This window comes from Equus quagga, chromosome 5 (genome assembly GCF_021613505.1).
Source record: "Equus quagga isolate Etosha38 chromosome 5, UCLA_HA_Equagga_1.0, whole genome shotgun sequence".
Classification (NCBI taxonomy): Eukaryota; Metazoa; Chordata; class Mammalia; order Perissodactyla; family Equidae; genus Equus; species Equus quagga.
In genome coordinates this window covers 51,762,831-51,776,593 of record NC_060271.1, presented here as the reverse complement: position 1 = coordinate 51,776,593, position 13,763 = coordinate 51,762,831, and the positions used below count along the sequence as shown (strand labels likewise).

General features: G+C 45.3%; 1 long non-coding RNA gene across 1 annotated transcript; it reads right to left on the bottom strand.

Moving 5' to 3' along the window:
* Nucleotides 1-1,125: 1,125 nt before the first annotated feature.
* LOC124238929 (uncharacterized) lies at nt 1,126-12,794 on the bottom strand. Its single transcript, XR_006888454.1, has 3 exons — nt 12,664-12,794; nt 2,902-3,032; nt 1,126-1,482 (listed from the first exon to the last, which is right to left on the bottom strand). It is a non-coding gene; the product is annotated as an uncharacterized LOC124238929 (long non-coding RNA).
* Between the last annotated feature and the right edge of the window lie 969 nt (nt 12,795-13,763).

Here is a 13,763-nt window from a genome sequence, read left to right as displayed (position 1 = left end):
CTTTATTTGAGAGCAGACTGGGCACAGCTCATTTTCCCCTTTAAACTGGCGTATTCTCCCCGTTGAGATGCTCTTTTCCCCGTCATAGCTCTTTCTGTCCTTAATATCTCAAACTTCCTCTTAAGCTGATCTCTTTTCCTCCAGCTGAATTTGCCTGTCTTTGCTGTTTCAACTCCTCTTCTCTGTTCAGAGAGCCAGGCATGGTTCCACCACTCCAGTTCCTCCCTTCCTCCTGAGCAGACTCCGTGCCTAGATTCAGCGGGTCCCCAGCACAGCGGTTTCAAATCACTTCTCTGGGCTTTGCGTTTGCAGTGATTTCATGACCCAGAAGATGGCAGGTTCTCTGCATAACAAGAGGCCTTGTTCCTTTTTATTTGTTTGTTAATAAAACCCATGGCATTTCAGTGGGTGAAGCTGCAATTTGGCTTCTGTAATCTAAAAGTGGAGATCACAAATGATCTGATTAACAAATTCAGAGCCAACAACCTGAAGCCATGTCAGGAAGCAGCCCTTGGGGGCCGTGGACAAGCCCGGGAATCCCAGAGTGGGAGTCTCCAGATCCTTCCAACAGCCGTCTGTGCTGCTCCCTGGGTCTGGCACTACAGGTCAGGCCGCATCCCATGGAGGGTCTGCACAGCTTCTGCTGAGAGGTCTGCGCTGGAAACCTGACTGAAAGACGCAGGAAGATGCAGCCAGAAGGTTTCCAGCCTCCAGTGCTGAAAGACTTGGACGTGGAGAGGTGGTCTGTTTTTTAACTGAATTCTTGGCTCAGAGTTACCTTGTCTACTCAGTATCCACATTTGGTGCTGGAGGTGGGATTCGTGTCCCCAGTCCCTTTAGGAAAGAGCAGATTCCCCAACAAATCAGGATTTTGCTTGGAAGATGAGAGGGGTGTGGTTGGTGACTGGCGCCTGCACTGCTCAGGAGGAGAAGCACGCATTTAGAAACATAGTCAAAGCAATAAATGTCTAATTACTGCATGTGATAAATCATATAACAATTTGGATGTGGGGTTGGGAAGGGCTCTGGAGCCGGAGGATGCACAGGAACGAGCACATGGCAAATAAAGGGAAGGACACTGCAGACTGGTGTCTGAGAGCATGTTTATTAAGACTTTGGCATAACAATTGCTGTGTTCGGGGAGGGCAGCGGGGAAGTGGTACAGAAAGTGAGACCACATTGTCGTATCTTCTCAGGAAGCCAGGTGGGACTTGGGAATGGAGGGGCAGCAGACATACCCTCCTCTCCACTGGGGTCTTGGGCTCAAGCAGGGGGATCTGCCTCAGGACCAGGCATCTTTGAGTGTTTGAGTGGGAGGTGGGGGGAAGAAGTCTCTCATGTGACTGATGTTAGGTGAAGACGTAACACAATGGGCAGAGAATATTCTCTATAATTCAAGCTTTATCACCAAGTAAACCGAGTCACAGTGCCTACAGCACGGCTGGGTAGTGGTGATCCAAACAGATGAATGAGGCGCTCCTCCTGGACAGGAGTTAAGAGAGGAGAAGAGGATTTGGGGTTAAAAAACCAACCACCCTTAGATATATTACCTATCGCACCTGCCCACATTAGTCTTAGTGACACTCAAAACAGTGAGAGGCTTTTTGTTGTAATATCATTATTTTTTTAATTAGCTGCCACTGATAGGGCTTTTTGATTTTACTCTTAATTTTTGGTTCTTGTAAAACCTACTTACTTTCCAATATGACATTATTTGCCAAGTGGATGAAATTTAAAGGAACATATTTCAGCTAAATTTCATCCTTTCGTTTTCCTCTCTCCTTGCTGTGAACATGACCATTTCCATGTCACAACAAGTGGACAGGACTGGCCTGAGGCAAATCTCCAAATGGGGAAAGTTTGTATACTTTGCCCATCTCCTTTCCACACAGATTCTTCCCACTCTGCTCAGAATCCCCCCGTATGCCCAGTAGCAAGGCTTCTCTCCTGGAGGTGACCCTGTCCAAGTGCTGAGTAGAAAAAGGCACTTGACCAAGAGAGGGCGGAGGGCAGCTCCCTGACCACCAAGAGGCCTCACAGCAGGGCGCTCACAAGGGGACTTCCCCGGCCCGGGAACTCCAGGCAGATGCGCAGGTTCCAACACTACATTTTATCCGTAGACAGTGAGATGGTTTACCTCGATTTAGTCAATGTCTTCCAGTCACAGGTGACAAGGCCCAACCCAAACTAATTTAAGTGAAAAGGTAACTCTCGGGCCCATGCAGCTTCTGTCAAGGGCCGTGGAGGGGCTCAAACATCATCAGTGGGTTCTGCATCTCCCTCTCTCAGACCCCCTCACCTCTGTTTGGTCTAATTTAATTCCGCCAGCAGGTGCTGTCTGTGTTGGAGGTAAGCTGTTCTGTGGCAGCTCGAGCCACATCTCCCGGCTCAGCATCGTTTGTTGACGCTGTCATTTGCTGTCTGCTTGGGTCTCTAGGACAATCACTGTTGCCAGGAAGGGCTGAAATGATTGCCCAGCGTGTAATGCAGCCACTTCTGTATTGACCACATATATATTTCTCATCCTTGTACTTTCAGCTTTTACTTTCAGTTATGTTTTACATGTGAGTATATAGCTGGATTTTTTTAAAACTATCTTTTGTATTTTAAGTGAATTTGAAAATAACACACTTAAGGCAATTACTGATGATTAGGTTTAAATATATCCCCTTATTTTGTACTTTCTGTTTGTCATGCTGTTCTATCTTTCCTTGTCTCTCTTTTTCTACCTCCTTTTGGAACTTTTTGGCCACTCTTTTCCCACTCTGCAATCCCACTCGCCTGGAATTTGTATGGTCTGCTTCCACTCCTTTAAAGATTAACAAAAGCACACATCCTTAACTTACCGATCTAAAGTGAATCAGTGTGTTACCTGAGAGCGCAGACATTCCATTCACCTACCTCCTGATTTCTTTATTGTTAGGACTCTAATTCTCCACGTATTTGCAAACTCCGTTTCTTCTGGGCTTCCCTCTGCATTTCATACTTTCTTCGCTTCTCATTACCTTCATCTGGGGTCATTCTCCTTCTCCCTGAAGACATTCATGAATGCGTTAGAATTATTTTCAGTGCGGGTCTCTTGGTTGTATAGTCTCTTAGTTTTTGCCTGAAAGTGTATGCATTTCATGTTCCTTCCTGAAAGATGTTTTCATTAGAGAATGCGAGATCGACAGCTATTTTCCGTCAGCAGATTGAAACTACCACCCCACTGCCCCTGGCTGCCTCTGGTGCTGTTGTATAGTCAGGCGATTTCTTGAAAGTAGTCTATCTTTTTTCTCTGGCTGCTTATAATATTTTCCCTTTGTCTTTGGTTTTATAAAGTTTCCCTATGATGCTTCCACAGATAAATGTCATTTTATTTATCCACTTGGGATTTATGAGGATTTTTGAATCTATGGATTGGTATCTTTCATTAGTTCTGAAGAATTCTTATGGTTCCCTCCTGAAATAATGTCTCTCCTATTCTCTCTCACATCTTCTGGGGTGAAACTAAATGCAGATTAGATCTTCTCACTCCTCCTTCTATGTCTTTCACTTTCTCACCAGTATTTTCTTTTTTTTTTTTTTATGGTATACTTTTTTGGTGAGGAAGATTGGCCCTGAGCTAACATCTGTTCCCAATCTTCCTCTTTATTTTCTTTTCTCAGGAAAGCCCCAGCATGTAGTTGTATAGCCTAGTTGTAGGTCATCCTAGCTCTGCCATGTGGGACGCCGCCTCAGCATGGCCTGATGAGCGGTGCTAGGTCTGTGCCCAGGACTGGAACCTGCAAAGCCCCGGCTGCTGAAGTGGAGCACACAAACTTAACCACTCAGCTGTGGGGCTGGCCCCCTCTCATCAATATTTCCTATTTTATTTTTATTTCTGCAGTATTTTTGGAAATTTCTTTTCATCAATATTCTGCTTTGTCTATTCAGTTATGTCTAATTTACTATTTAACTCTTTCACTGAAAGTAATTTCAGACTTATCTTTTTATTTCTTTAAGTATAGTAAATAGTTGTTTGATAATCTGGGTCTGATAAATCCAATGCTTTGAAATATATTCTGTCCTCACCTCTGCCTTGATTCTTGCTTATGGTGTTTCCTTGAACACTTGGTTACATTTGTATAATTGTCATTGTATTTGAAATTTTATTTATAGGACTAATTTGAGACCTAGGGTGAAGAAACATTTCTTCATAGGGAATTTGTGTCTGTTTCCAACAGGCACCTGGAGTGTTGCTTCTCCAGGACCACCTTAAACCTAGTTCAAGGCTTGACGCTTCCTGGATGATTCAAATCCAGGCTGAAATTCCAAATGAAGGCTGGTCTAGTTCTGGTTCAGTCTCATCCTGGAGTATAGCCCTTTGGGGATATTCACTTATTTTAGAAAGAGTTTCCTGTGATATAAGTGCTGGTTATGATTTCTGTCCATTTCATTCCGCCAAGGCTGTCAAAACAAAAAGTTGAAAATTTCTTAGATCTTCAAGGCTATAGAAATGTACTTTGAAGTATGCAAGAAGACAGTGCTCATGAGCTCTCATGAAGAAAACAGCAGAAGACGAGCTTCTGTAACCAAGACATGACTGGGCGAAACCACGGATGCTGCACAAGAAATATCTCTAGTTGTAGACCTGAGGCCAAAGTGAGGTAGGGACTAGGGTAGCTGAATAAGATGTAAATATTCTATATCATAACAAAGTAGACATAATTCAACTAAAGATTCAGAGGAAAGAGAAAGAAGACAGTGGAAGAAACTCATCGATGATTACATAGCCAAAAGATAGGAGTCAAAGGATATTATTAAAAATAAACAACTCAGAAGGCAAAAGATTATATAAGAAAACCAGGGACTGAGTGTGTTACATGAGGTATAAATACAAAGATTACTACTGGAACAAAAATTAGCTTTTGAAATCTTTCTCTTAGCTTTGTAATGAAGCTTCTTTGTCCTGGTAGATTTTCCAGGACAGAGAATTTAAGTCACTTGATTTGTCTGTAAATTCCAAATATACCAATGGATATTTCATTTTTAAAAAATTGCTTTATTGAGATATAATTTGCATATCCTGCAACTCACTTATTTAGAATATACAGTTCAATGTTTTTAATGTATTCAGAGTTGTATAACCATCATTATAATCAACTTTTCACCTTTAGACCATTTTCGCTACCCTAAAATGCAAGCCCATAGCCATGAGCAGTCATCTCCATTTGCTCCAACACCCTGCCTCTCCTCTCCCTGGTCCTAGGAAACCACTGATCTTTCTGTCCCCATGTATTTGCTTATTCTAGACATTTCATATAAATTGAATCATAGAATATGTGGTCTTTTGTGACTGCTTTCTCTCACTTAGCATAATGTTTTCAAGATTCATCCACCTTACAGCGTATAACAATACTTCATTCCTTTTTATTGACAAATAATATTCTATTGGATGGATACGCTATATTTTATTTATTCATTCATCACTGGATGGACATTGGGCTGTTTCTACTTTTGGGCTATTATTAATAGTGTGAATAATGCTACTATGAACATTTGGGTACAAATTTCTGTGTGGACATAGGTTTTCATTGCTCTTAGATATATACCTAGAAGTGGGATTTCTGAGTGAAATGGTAACTCCATGTTTAACATTTTGAAGATGTTTTCCAAAGTGGCTGCACCATTTTACGTTCTCACAGCAATGCGTGAGGATTCCAAGTTTTGCACACCCTTGCCAACACTTGTTGTTATCTACCTTTTTTTTTGAGGAAGATTAGCCCTGAGCACACCTGCTGCCGAGCCTCCTCTTTTTGCTGAGGAAGATTGGCCCTGAGCTAACATCCGTGCCCATCCTCCTCTACTTTATATGTGGGAAGCCTGCCACAGCATGGCTTGATAAGTGGTGCATAAGTCCGCATGCATGATCTGAACCAGGAAACCTTGGGTCACCAAAGCGTAATGTGTGAACTTAACCATGCCACCAGGCCAGCCCCAATCTTTTCATTTTCTTGATGGTGTCCTTTGAAGCACAGAAGCTTTTTTTTTTTTTTTTGAGGAAGATTAGCCCTGAGCTAACTACAGCCAATCCTCCTCTTTTTGCTGAGGAAGGCTGGCCCTGAGCTAACATCCGTGCCCATCTTCCTTTACTTTGTACGTGGGATGCCTACTACAGCATGGCTTTTGCCAAGCGGTGCCATGTCTGCACCCGGGATCCAAACCAGCGAGCCCGGGGCCGCTGAAGCAGAACGTGTGCACTTAACCTCTGCGCCACCAGGCTGGCCCCAGAAGCACAGAAATTTTAACTTTAATGAAGTCCATTTTCTTTTTCCCTCCTCTCCCCTCTGCTTTCCTTTTTGTCTTTCTTCTGTGCTGGTGCTTTTAATACAATATCTAGGCAGGCTTTACCCGAACCAAGGTTATGAAGCTCCTGCGCTTTCTTCTAAGAGGTTTTTGTTGTTGTTTTGTAAGTTTTAGCTCTTATATTTGGTTTCTATCCATTTAGAGTTAATTTTTGTGTATGCTGTGAGGAAATGTTGCAAGTTTCTTCTTGTGTATTTGGCTCTTTGGCTGTCCCAGCACCATGTGCTGAAAAGAAATGTCTGTTTCCTTTTGCAGGGCGCAGAAGAGGTCACACACATTTGATGAGCTCAGAAGAGAAGCTGGCGTTCTGTTCAATGGATATCTGAGTAGAGACTTAAGAATAACTCAGATGATAAAATGAAAAAGACTATAGTCAACAAATAAATTCTTTATATTTTATTTTCTTTAACGTTGGTGAATATTTACTTTGCATTAATAACTGTGTGGCGGATACTGTGGACCGGTTAGTTAAAACTCATTCCGACTCCTTCTAGCATTCAGCGTCTTGGAAGGCCCTCCGACATGCAGTTTCCAGTGTCGTTTCTGCTGCCCCAGTCAGATGCATTTGCATGAGACTTTGGTTGGGAAATGAACCAAGTGGGAGGAGATTCAGGGCAGACTGTGGCAGAGACAGCATAGGGCTAGAACCTGCAGCTGCCGTCCTGCTTGTTAAAGATTTCTTCCTGATACGCTGGTTTTCTGATCCTGGCTGAGGTCGTGCTTTGGGAGCTGGCAAGGGTAGGGGCAGCTTCCGTGTTCTGCGGCTTCTTGCTGGTGGTGGAGACAGCAGCTGCCTTGGTGATCTAATTTTGCCGTGTGTCTCTGAGAATCTGGAAGTTCAGTTTGCAATTTCCTCAGCTCTCCAATGAGCCTATGAGTAATTTACAAATTTCTTTCTGCTTACACTAGCTGGAGAAGATTCTGTTGTCTGCGCTGAAGAACACTAATAAATAGAGTACTTGGTAACAGAAGGGGTGGCAGGAAAGATTCTCAAGGAAATGGGAATCTGAGCTTAGCCTTCAGGTTGCAAATACAGAGATACCAGGTCCCGTTAGAAGATGAGCATTGGTTGTCCAGGCCTCCTGTGGTGAGACTTAAATTATCCCGTGCAGTCACCTGGAATGATGAGCCTACTAAACTCAAAGCTTTGGCAGATCCAGTATCTCCTATGATAATCTATTGTGGGAGGGATGAGGAATAAAAGAAATTGTGGATGGGCTGCCTTCTTCCAATTGGGCCTGGGAGCTTTAATATTTAAATTAACTCAGTTGTGCCTTTAAGACGGGTAGCTTCTGTTCCTGCCTGTGTTATTTTGGGTTTCCCCAGAAGCAAATGCAAATGTAGGTGTTTACTGGGAGGAAGTGCCAGAACCAGGAGCGAGAAAGTGTCAGGAAAGGGACAGTAGCCAATAAAAGGTGCATTGTCAGGGAAGCTATCACTACAGGCTACTGGGGCTCAGCCGCGCTGGAGAACCCTTGGTGGCAGTCTAGAATGTGCTTCAGCTGTCTCACGCCTGGCACCGTGAAGCTCTCATCAGGCACGGACACAGGCTGCTCCCGGGGTGTAATTCATTCCTCGGCACTGCCAGCCTTCCGTGTGTGGCAGAATGAGCCGCGTCAGCCCCAGGAGGCCTTAGGCATAGAACCCCAGGCGATGGCTTGTGGAAATTGGGTTGTCATGCACAAAATGACAAGTGTTGTAGGGGTCCTTGTGGGGCACCAGTAGAAGCTGGGACATTTAAATAAACTTATTAAAAAGTTGCAGATTAGGCCTGGAAATAGCCTAAAATTGGACACAGAACCGGATTCCATGGGTTACTGATTTATAATATAGTTGAATTCATAGCTTTGCTAGGTTTCTGAGGTGAAAGTGATGGCACTGATTAAAAAGTGGGATCCAGAGAATTTGCATGATAACATCTGATAAGATGCAAATGAGTCATATTATCCTGAATCTCCCAACCCCACTGAACCCTCCTTGCTAGAAATAAACCCACTTCCTGTCTAATGAGGCTGGCCCTCTCTTGCTGGGAAACCCTGTAGTAGTGACCTGCAGTGGTCACTTCAAGGACGTTAACTCTCCCACCGTAATGGACCCATAATGAGAGTCAGATCCCAATATGCCTCGGGGGCTGATTACACAACCACGGCCCGGAGCAGAGGCTCATGTACTAAAAGACTCGTAAGATTTTAAAATTTATAATAGCACAAACCTGGAGGAATGTGTGTGGGGTAGATCCCAAGGGTGCTAAACACGATGTTTGATCTTACTGAATTTATCCACTTATCAAAGATTCTGCATCCGATGAGCTATCACGTGTACCTGGGAGTGGCTTTGTTTACTTCATGTTGGACTGAAAGTTGGAAACACTATTGCATGGAGGACTATATTGCTAAGGGGAGTCCTAGCATCTTCAAAAAGAGCTATGATGCCCACCCTGTGTAGGCCAGAGATGGAGAGGAGCCTTACTGCCATTGAAATGGGCTCCTGATTACAGCAGGGAGATGGGACTGCATGGAAGCTAAAATCAGACAGCAAGATACAGCACTGACAGCAAGGCTGGCCTCACTGCATACAGGCTGCAGGGCCGGGGGGTGAGGCGGGGGCGGCAATTAGCATGCTTTGAACCACAGAGATCTTTGGTGGTGAAATCTGTGGGCAGTCCACTAAGGTTATACTTGATCTGTATAATTAAAAAGCTCTAGGCTTGTAGAAAGTTCTGACTGGGGTCATCATGAGAAAGCATCGTGAACTTTCTGGACTTGCCTTAGTTCACAGATCAAAGCTCCTTGAATAAATGGGAGAGTCAGTGTACCCTTGAGGAAAGATCTGCTGACACGAAAACAAGTACATATTGTAAATTTTTCTCCCATTCTTTTCATAAGGGACCTGCAGCCATTTACCAGAAGAAAGAAAAATACTCAGAAATTTCTAGAATAGTTGGATGCTGGCTCAGCGTCAGGGCACTCAGAGTGTCTCTGTGGTCCCCTGATCAAAGCAAGGTTTCTTATGAGGGTCATGAAGTAAAGAGATGTTTAACCTGACCCTCACCATGTCACAGTCTGTCGGTAACCTAGCCTCTCTTCATTCCTGAATACAGAGATGGAACAGGCATGCCAGCTGTCAGCAGAATCTCCACATTAGCTCTTGTGGAGTGAAGGTCAGAATAGTAAGAGGGGTCCAGACAAGTCACTGCAGTGCCCCTCCTCGCCCAAATTGTAGACCAAAGAAAATAGTCATATTCACTGGTGGGAGGAGCACAGACAGCAAAGTCTTGAAAGATTCAGGGATCGTGACTTCTCTTACCACATCATTTAACATGAGTTTTGCCTGTGGAGAAGATAAGGGATCTAGGAAAGTGATACTGAATTGCTATAAGCCTACCTCTGCCCCATTGGGAGCAGCTGCCAGTGTGATCATTTCACCAGCATAACTCAGCATAGTTCCTGGTTTGGTATGAAGCTATTATCCTGGAAATTGTCTTTTTTCCTTCTATTACAATAAGCAGGAAACTAAAAGTGGGCTTCTTTAATCTGGAAGGCATAGGAACTTGGTTTCCTCTGTATCCCACCGAATATCATGATGGTCTGCTACACTGATGGTGTCACGATGACGTGTAGGCTATGGCGCCAGTGAGAGAGTTTTGAGCAAAGCCATATGCTCCTTCGGAATGTAATCATTCCTTTTTTGAAAAATAGCTCTTGCTTGCTATTGGGCTCTGGTAGAGACAGACCATTGCACATCCTTGGACCATTTAAGTTGAACTTTCCATCATGGATTGGATATTATCTGAACCATAAAGCCATCATGATGGGTATACAATTAGTACTCCATCATCATTTGGAGGTGGTCTGGGTATGGGACTGGGCTCAAGTGAGTGTTATAGGAGTAAATAAGCTGACGAACTCTCCCAGTATGCTTACTCCTGAGGTGCCATCTTATTCTCAACCCACAACTAAGCCCTCATAGGGAGTTCCTTATGACCAGATGGATCAAGGAAGAAAAAATTCGAACTTGGTTTACAAATGGTGCTGTAGATATGCTTGCACAAGTGTGAACTGGACTGCTGTGGCTTTACATTTTTAATTAGGTATGGCCTGGAGGACAGTGGAGAAGAGAATTTCTTTCATGAGGCAGAATTATAAGTGGTACATGTTGCCTGTTTTCCTGGAAGGAAAGATGGCCTGAAATCAGAATTTAAACTATTTCATGGGCTGTGCTTATTGTTTGGCCAGATGGACAGAGATTTGAAAAGAACAAGACTAGAGAAAAAGAGACAAAAAGAGTTGGGGAAGACATGTGGAGAAGCCTCTCAGAATGGGCCTGGAAGGTGACATATCTGTGGCCGTGTGATTTTTTGCTAAGGGTTCTCCACTTTGGAGAAGGCTCCTTATGACCAGGTAGACAAACAGTGCACCCTGTTAGTACCAGTCAGCCTCTTTCCCCAGCCGTCTCAATGGTTTCCCGGTAGAGCAACGGTGGACAGAGTGAGCCAGGGGGCGGTGGGGGCAGGATGGGAGAGCCTGGGCGCAGCAGCATGAGCATCCCTTGAGGGAAGCTGATGTCACCACCAAAACTGAGTGACAGCCTTGCCAGCATCAGTGACTGACTCTGAGCCCCTAATACAGTAGCAAGTTCTGGGGTGGAGGAAAACCAGCCGGCCACTTAGAGGCAGTTGGATTACATTTGAACCTTTTCATTATGGAGGGCTCAGCGATTCAGGCTTCCTGGAATAGACATTAACACTGGGAATGATGCTTCGGTGACACCAAGAGGAAACTTACTGAATGCCTTATTCATGGTAGTGGTATCCCACAAAACACTGCCTCTGACCAAGGAAATTATTTTACAACCTGCTTACCCCTGTCAAACTAGTGGATTTGTTGATATTCAAAAGGTACCTCATCATCCATACAATGCTGACCTTTTAGAACAGTGAAATAACATCTTGGAGACTCAGTGATGGCTTCAGTTGGAAGCCAACACTTTGAGAGGCTGCAATGGTGTCCTACAGGATGCAGTATATGCTCTTACTCTGTGATCAATAGATGATGTTGTTTCTCCACAGCCAAAAATCAAGCATCCAGGAACCAACAGATAGACACGGAATTGGAGCCTCTCACGGTTATATCTCATAACACACTCATATATATTTTGCTTCCCATTCCCACAACTTTGGTTTCCAATGGCAAGTTGTTCTCCACACAGGGGACACAGCAATGGTCCCGTAGAACTTGAAGTTGAAATTGCCACCTGGTTCCTCAAATCACTGGGCGAACAGGCTAAAAAGAGGGTAAGCATGCTGGCCGGGGTGGTTGATCCTGATTATCACAGGGCACAGCTTCGCCACGGCACAGTGCAGGCAGGCGTGAGCGCTTCTCGAACTCCAGGGTTGTCAGCATGCCTCTTAGTACAGCAAGTCCAGTGATCAAAGTTAAGGAACAACCAGAGCAACACCACACACTGGGACCGCTAAGGACTCAGACCCTGGGAGAGTGAAGGTTCGGGTCCCCTACCTGATGGAGAAGTCTTGGCAGCTGAGGTGCCTTCAGGCGAGTGCAGCCAGAATGGGCAGTGGGGAAGGAAGATACTGATGCCAGCCAAGGCCTTGCTGCTGCTCTGAGGATGCCGGTCATCACCTACAGGTCTGTCCCTCCTTATTGTGTGAAGTGTGTACTTGAGAACTGTAACTGAGCGACACCACTGTGGAAGGATTCCAGAACTGGAGGAGACCGTGAGGACACAGCCTTGAAGAGACACAGAAATCTGAGGGAGGCTTTTGAACTTCCATAGGCCCTGAGAATGAGGTATTTTAGCCAAGTTAACTTACATTTCAAGTAGCAGACAGTCTCTACTCAACCGCAAAAGGACTGAGCAGCAGAATTTGCTCTATAGCTCAGACCAGGGGAGTTTTCGGGGCATGCAAAGTGATTTCGCATGGTACTCACATAGGGGAGATGTTGTCTCCAAAATCCAGAGAGATCCTCTAGGGGCTGAGTGCCCTTCTTAATGGTAGGGGGAGCAAAGTGAAGCCCTTTGCATTTTCCTTGGAGGAGATATTCCCATAGGGCCCCAAATTCTGGAACATCAGACACTGAGCTGGCAAGTGCCTCTAATTGTATTGTATTCATGTTTTCTCCTCCATCACTCAGTGTCTAACCAAGGCTTCTGGGAACCTACTCTTCCCTGCTCTCAGGTCCTAAACATGGTATTGTCCATGCAGGGACCAGTATGAAGTCCTGGGGGCTGGGCCTGCAGGCAGTGCAGCCCCTGAGGTCTGGGTAGGGCATCGATGGGCGATGTACATGACTCCCTATTAGATCGCCACCTACTTACTCTCTGATGGTGACTGCTGGCACCCCCGGTTCTTCTTCTCCGAACGCCATCCTGAACCCCACTCAGCTGCGGCCCCTCCCGTGGGCGGTCCAGTCCAGTGAGAACAGCCTGCACAGATCCTTTAAAACATCCCGGCGCCTCCCTTGCCCATCTCTTCCTTAAGGCCCGGATGAAGGGGAGTGTTTGTAGAACAGAGTGTGGGTGTGAGCAAACCAGTCCAGCCCAGCATTCCTGTCTCCCCAGGCCTTTGATTTCCTTCACCTCCATTACAGCAAAGAATGCATGACCTTTTGATGTCTTCTCCGTGGGCCAGCTTTCGGGCCAGGTCTGTGTTGGCCGTCCCAGGGAGCTCTTAGATCTCCTGCCAGCTGTGCATGCTGTGTGTGGACGCAGCCTCTTCGGTAAATGCAGCCATATCATGTTTCAGCCTGATCTAAGATTATGTTCCATACTATTTGGTTGAGCACTCTCAAAATCCACTTCCACAAATATTTCCCAGATTCTGGAGGCGTAAAAAGCACATTTCTACATCTCTTTTTAGATGCTCTGTCCCTGGAATTTAAATCCTGAAAGACAGATTGCCCTTCTAGAAGGAAAGGCTGCTGGAGCTGAGGATCCCTGGTTCCTGATCTTCCTGATGCCAAGTGTCCAATTCTGTAAGCTATACAGTACCCTCCGTGCAGATTCCTTTCTACAGAAGTTAGCTGGAATCCTACGAACGCAGAAACCTCACCAGACAATGAGCTGCCTACCACAGACTCTCAGAGAAACATGGAGTGACTTGGCGTTTGTTATCGGGTCACCAAGATGGGGAGAAGGACAGCGAGATGCTCATTCGCCAAGCTGTGAAGCCAGCCCACGTGGCGTGCAGTGGCAAAACCGCTTGTTATCTGGTCACCGGTGGTCCCGGGGAGAAGGCGCCCACTGAGGGTAAACCCAGGGAACCAGGGACTTGTGGACAAGGCCAGGCAAACCGGACTGACGCTCACCCGGGCGGTGCTTGCTCCAACACCACGAGAAACACAAATCCCAAAAGTCTTTCTTCAAGAGGCAGGATGAAGCTCAGAGCCCTGCTGTGACCATGTTAAAGAGTCTTTACT